Raw genomic sequence first — 6,075 nt, 5'->3', positions numbered from 1 at the left:
CATCTCTGTGTATAAATATCTAAAGGGGATTGTGCCAAGAGAATGGGAGCCACGCTCTTCTCGGAGGTGCCAACCTCTAGGACACGAGACAACTGGCAGAAACCGATGCACAGCATGTTCCACCTGAACATGAAGAAGAACTTTACTGTGCAGGTTACCGAACACTGGAACAGGTTGCTCAGAGAGATTGTGTAGTTTACCTCAACTGGAGATATCCCAGAACGGTCTGGACGCAATCCTGTGCCGTGTGCTCTAGGACAAGTCTGCTTGAGGAGGGAGGTTGTACGAGATGTGGTCTCCTCCAACGTGGCCCATTCTGTGGATCACTCCCCACTCGCTGTCACCGGGCGGGTTTCGGGCGGGGGAGCGCGTGTCACGCGCGAAGGGCAATCCGCACGGCAGAAAAGCGCCCGAAGGGGTCACCCGAGCACGCTGAGCCGCCCGCGCGGAAACAGAAATCCGCGCTCTGCCGGGACCGGCCAGGCTCCATCAGCCGGAGGAGCGCGATGAAGCTCGGCTAGTGCTGCAGCCGCCCTGGGTGCTCGAGCCCTGCACACACACACCCCACCTCGCGGCCGTGCCCTTGTGTAGAGGTGACACCGTGTCTCAGCAGAACCGCGCGAGGTTGGTGGGAATCGGTGGGACAAATTGGAGAGAGTGGAGAAAAAAAAGTGGAAAAGGCTAACTTTTATGGCCCGTACGGGGATCGAACCCGCGACCTTGGCGTTATTAGCACCACGCTCTAACCAACTGAGCTAACCGGCCACCTTGCAAACGGTACCGCCTCTGGGTTACATAAAGACAGATCCGCGCCAATGTTCCACTCTCAGCCTGGAAGAGTGAAGACGATAGACTGGGCGAAGAACTTCCTCGTCCCCGGGAGCGCCGGAGCCGGGCCCGCGCATGTGGAAACTCCTCAGCAAAACCAAAAAAGCAAACCGGAAAACTCTGCCCTGCCTATAGAGAGATGCAGCGCCTGGTAGTGGAACAACCATAAAGCGGGATCGGGGACAACTTCCCCTCTAAGTCAGTAGGGTAATACTTCAAGTTTACTAGGATATGATTCCAGTTTCATTTAATTAAAATATTTGAACATTCTTAAAAAGCATTTCCTATTGTTTAACGCACTACTAGGATCTTAGTTTGCACGGACAAACGAGTCACCTTTTCCTAGTATTTTGATTTTTATTACATAAGCTGCATATAAAAGACAACCTTTCTGCTCACCTTTGAACCCTACATGAAAGCACAGGATGTCCGTTTAGCAAGAGGCAAACGCCGGGGGGGGGGTGGTGGGGTGGTGGGCACGAAGGGGACGACACAGCTCTCCAAAATGCAGGGTTTTGGAGACAGCTCAGTTAGGAGAACGCAGCCCCTGGTCTCTTCCCGGGCTCCTCTTCATGCCGGGCTGGCGGTACAGCTGCCCTCGACATCCCGCAGTGGCGCGCAGGATCCGCCAGGGATCAGACCATCACCGGGGATGAATCTGAGGCCGCCGGGGCGCTGCTCCGGCCACGGGAGACTTGACAGCAGCCAGGGCCCGCCGCTGGACTCATGGAGCACATCCCTTGTCCCGAGGGTTCCCCTCAACCCCTCACCCACGGGCGGCTCAGCCCCGCCATCCCCGGGGAGTCGGGACCGTGGTGTGTCCCGAACGCGGGCTCGTTACCGGGTGCGCAGCGCCAACTGACACCTCTAGGCGAGGTATTTCTGGGTTTTATTCTAGTTTGCGCAAAGTAGGGAGTTGGGTGGTAACCCACGAAAGTCTAGCTCAGTGATCATCAAAACTTTAAACTTGTATACATTTTAACAAACAAAGACATCAGCATTCCTTGGTTACCAGCTACATAAGTTTTCTATTAATTCGTACTGAAACCAGTATTTGCTAGTTGCATCTCACTTCTCATGCTAATTAGTCCGCAGGCGCAGTTCTTTCTTCCAGTTGAGTCTGGGGTCCGCTTTGGGTAGGCGGCCAATGGGTTGCGATCTCGCACTGCCGAAATTACGTTTCTCCCACTTACTGCTCCATTCTCCTGACTTAAGTCCTGGTGGCTCTCGTCCAGACAGCCCGTTCACTTTGGGATTGTCTTTTTTCCTTAAAACGAAAGCTTATCCATGGGTGCGACATCCACAATTGCCCCACATCTGAGCGCGCACCTGGCGGGCAGGGGCGGGGCGATGGCGCCCCGTGCACACCGCGCATGCGCCTCCCGGCCGTGCCGTGCGCAGCGGGCCGCGGCGTGGGAGCGGCGCGTGCGCGGTTGCCGGGGCGACTGGAACACAACATGGCGGCCTGAGGGGAGCGCCGGGAGCGGGGCCGGGTCGGGCCCGGCCGCTCATCTGCCAATCCCGTCACCTGCGGGACGGCGCGGGATGCAGAGTAAGGGGGTACGGGTGAAGGTCTCGGGGTCTTTCTGAGGGGTGGTGCGGGCTCGGAGCCTCCACAGAGGCTGGCGGTCACCAAGCGGCTGTGTTCTTAGGGAGTACCCGCGCTGAGGGGGCCGTAGGTGCTTCTATAGCCCCTGGAAATGCCGTCCCTGCTGCCCGTGGGCAGCTCCTGGGTCTCGCATGCCAGAGCTAGTCTCTGCGTCCCACTCCTCCGCAACAGGGTGCGAATAGGTCTTTCTCTCGGCTCCTGCGGGGCATCGCCCTAGGTGCTGGTCTCTCCCAAGTGCTTTCTCAGGAATTGCTGAGTTTTCTTGGTTCGGCACGCCTTGCTTTCCATTGCTTAGCATCCTTCTTCACATCATCCCATGTCACACCCTGCACTCAGAGACATCTGGTGTGTCTCTGAGTGCAATAATTACGTACCATGGCCTTGAAGATCAGCTTCTTGCTTTCTTCATTTCTTCTTTATTTCTCTCTTCCTACGTGTATCAATATCATACTTAAACATCATAGCTTTTTGTTCCTCGGTATCTTGGCATCTTTGTAACAAAGTGTCTGCTTTAGATTTTTATAATACCCTCTTTTGACTACTGTAGTGCTGTCTTCCCTCATTTTGTATTGGATTCTTTAATTCTAAATGATTATTAATTTTCTGCGCTCTCTAGTTGCAGTGATTGGGTGTTGTCTTTGAATTCCATCACTTGCCCATAATTTATATTTAGATTGTTCCTTATTTCCTGGGTTCTTTAGCCTCTTGCACATTAAAATCTTATTCTATTGAATGATTCATGGCCACTTTTTTGGGGGTGTTAGATGAGTTCATATTGCTACAACTTGTTCTTCCCAACCTTTTTTTCCCTTTCCACTAACGATTCTAAGCTTGAACATCTATGTGTGCTGAAACAGAGGGGAGGGAAGAGGTTAGATAACTTCTATTGTTACAGATGCATGAAAGAACTGCTACGCAGTGATCAGGTTTCTTTTATTCTTCAATGTTTTATGCAAATTTAATTAAAACACTTCCTTTAATTTATCCTCAAACCTTTCAGTCTTACAGTGCTCAGAACATTTTTAACCTTTCTTTGAGTCTTCATCTTTGAGTACACCAAATTCAGGTAATCTAACTGGAAGTAAGTTTTGTTTTGTAGCTGTAACAACTTTCATAGCTTAAAGCTGCCAGGCTGTGACCTGGCTTTTTTTGTTCAGCGTGTGTTTGAAGTTTTTTGTTTTGGTTGGTTCTTTTTGTTGCCTGGTCACTCTCAGGATGAGATCACATAATGATCAGGATGGTGCTGAAGTGGATTTTTAAGAATCTCCAAAAATCTTGGCTTATGAATGCAAAAATCAAACTTTGTTAGTACATCTACATTTTATTTCTTCTTATTCTATATAAACTTCTATGCTGTTATTCTTACAATACCTGATTTTCTTTCAGCTGCTGATTAAACAATAACTAATTTGTCATGTGATCATTCTCATTGTGTCCCTGGAGAAAATCTCTCTTATTTTAGTGACCTGTTTTGTTCAGAGTTTACACATTGACTTTATTAATCAAAGAGGCATTTCAAATAATGCAATATTCATTCCTGATTCTGCACTTTATTCAGTCAGTTGAAATTATTCAGGCCTTTGCTTCATTCTTTTCACTGGATGGATCTCATAAGTGCCAGGTTAAAGCCCCAGTTGTTTGTTATATGTGGGGTATTTATTTTGTCTACAGAGCACTCTGATGTAAAAGAATTACAATAACAAGCTTTGTACGCTTACATGGAAAAGATCTTCAGTGCTGTAAGAATGTTTCAAAATGTGTAAAGGATTAACTCTTTGTACAGTATTAGAACTCTGCCGTTTAAATTTAAACAACTCAAGTTGTTTTGAGCTCTCCACTGCGATCTGGGCTTCTTTTGTATGAGTAAAATACATTTATAGAAGAAAATATATAAACATAACCAAATAGTATAAACATATACTATCTGACTTCTGTATATACCTAGAGATATTTTCATTAAGTTTGTACAGTAATGCTTTCCCTGTGTTTCTCTGCCCAAGTACTTAGGTTCATTAACATCTATGGCTGGTATGCCATAGATATTAAGATCTTATTTTCAGATCATATGATTTGAATTTTTTTTTAATGCCAGAGAACCAATTACTTGCATGTAAGAAAAACAAAAAAAAACCAACAACCAAACAAAAAAAAACAACAAAAAACCAGGATGGCCATTTATTAGAACAAAAGAGTATATCAATAAATATCTAACTTTTTTTGTGTCTATCTTGGGTATATTTTGGCCCCAGGGCTGGCTCTGACATTATAAGAACATATAACATAGCCATTGTGTTTCTGACTGGTTGGAGGGTATCAATTGCTACCAAAAATATCCATTTACACTGAATTCTGTGAGAGTAGTATTTAAGTAGTCTGAATTCACAATGTCCATCTTATATTTAGCAATTTAGATAGGAAATTAAAACTTAAGGTGGAGATAGAGAGCATGGTGATTTTTGCTGTCAAGACATTGTTTCCTCAGTCTTTTTAGTGAAGGCTGAGGATAAGCTCGCTTGAAGCACTAACTGACCAGTTATCAATTAACAGCCAAAGCAATTAAACAGTGCCATGGTCTCCTCCCCATTTGGGAGTGTCTGTTAGAGATTGCTTCCTTTACCCACAATGATTTTCAAATTCAGTTTCTGGTTTTAAAATAGATCTATGTGTAAATTGTCTATATTGAGTGCATTAGATGGTTAATTTAAAATTGCTCTGCTATTTTCAGTTTTTCAAAGTTAGATGGCCTAATTAGTTTATGATGCAGCATGATCAATAGTGATCAGAAAACAGAAGCAGCAGATGATAAAAATGAGAAGAGCAACTGACAATTCTCATGTCAGTGCTGCTACTGTATTGGATAAAGAGGGGTTGCAAGGGGAAGGTTTCTACTAATTAAAATACAAGCATTTGGCTCACAAGGAAAGAAAACACTTGGTTGTTTCTTTTTAACAGGAGCAAGTGTGAAAGCTGGGGAGATGAAAAGAGAATAAGACAACACAAATTGATTGTTAGTTGGAAGACAGCATTAGAATATCCCTGCCTAAGTAACTTTTCCCTCTGCAAAATTTCTTGGCAGGCTTTCTCCACTATAAGGCTGTGTTTATACTTGTAAATTAAGCATATCTGGAAATCTTCTTGGACACAAAGAGCAACTGGCATGAAATGGCCCCCATCATCTGCTAGTAAATTCTCTTATCTTCCAAAACAAGGCAGTAGGACAGAAACTGCTTGAGAACTGACTGACCTTAGAAGGAGTCTTCACACCAGGCAGGGAAGGTGCCTCGGAAAGTGCTGATTGTCACAAGCCAAATCCCTGCCAGGGACTGTTGTCACAGTAACTAATAACAGGCAGCTTCACTGAATTTACTGCTATTGACATAGCTTGAGACTCCCACAGTTATTCTGACACCCATAAAGGGCTAAATATTATAAAAGAGGTTTTCTGTCCTGCCTCCCTCAAAATGACTGGCTTTGTATCTTTCTTGAATAATAAGACCATGTCAAAAGCAACAGTAGCATAAAGCTAATTAGAACTGGATTTTGCTCAGGTGAAATTACTGAAAAAAATTATCCAGGATAGAATCTGTAAGTGCTAAAAATAAAAGGCAATAGGAGGATGAGGTGGGTGAAGGAAACTA

The 6,075-nt window shown here is 45.4% G+C and overlaps 1 non-coding gene across 1 annotated transcript; it reads right to left on the bottom strand.

Moving 5' to 3' along the window:
* Positions 1-691: 691 nt before the first annotated feature.
* Positions 692-765, bottom strand: TRNAI-AAU (transfer RNA isoleucine (anticodon AAU)). Its single transcript has one exon. It is a non-coding gene; the product is annotated as a tRNA-Ile (tRNA).
* Between the last annotated feature and the right edge of the window lie 5,310 nt (positions 766-6,075).

The sequence above is a fragment of the Aphelocoma coerulescens genome, chromosome 5 (genome assembly GCF_041296385.1).
Source record: "Aphelocoma coerulescens isolate FSJ_1873_10779 chromosome 5, UR_Acoe_1.0, whole genome shotgun sequence".
Classification (NCBI taxonomy): Eukaryota; Metazoa; Chordata; class Aves; order Passeriformes; family Corvidae; genus Aphelocoma; species Aphelocoma coerulescens.
This window is presented reverse-complemented; position numbering and strand designations above follow the sequence as displayed.